Source organism: Equus quagga, unplaced genomic scaffold (genome assembly GCF_021613505.1).
Source record: "Equus quagga isolate Etosha38 unplaced genomic scaffold, UCLA_HA_Equagga_1.0 HiC_scaffold_1911_RagTag, whole genome shotgun sequence".
Lineage (NCBI taxonomy): Eukaryota > Metazoa > Chordata > Mammalia > Perissodactyla > Equidae > Equus > Equus quagga.
The window spans coordinates 1,392-1,784 of NW_025793000.1; positions in this window are offsets into that span (position 1 = coordinate 1,392).

Genomic DNA, 393 nt, shown 5'->3' on the forward strand with positions numbered 1-393 from the left:
TCCACAGGGGGATGGGCAATGACCACCCTGTGCCTCTAGTTTCTGCCCCACAGCGTGTGCTCATTGGCACATGCACAGGTGTGAGGACCCCTGCCCTGGATTGCTGCTGTGAGGGGAGGGAGAAGGGGCTGCTCCCCTAGTTCCTCTGCCTCCTTGGGGTCCAGTCCACCCACCTTCAGATGTATAGATCGTGGATCTCTCAGGCATCCTGTAACGCTGTGTACGGAGTCTCTGTCCATCAATGGATTTTCCAGTGGGTTGTAACTTAGAGGGAAGACAAAGGGAATAACTCACTCCATCATGATGCTGACATCACTCTGAAGTTTCTTTCTGAGGAACTGAAAATTTCCTAAAGTTAGACTGTGGTGATGGTTGCACAACTCTGAATATACT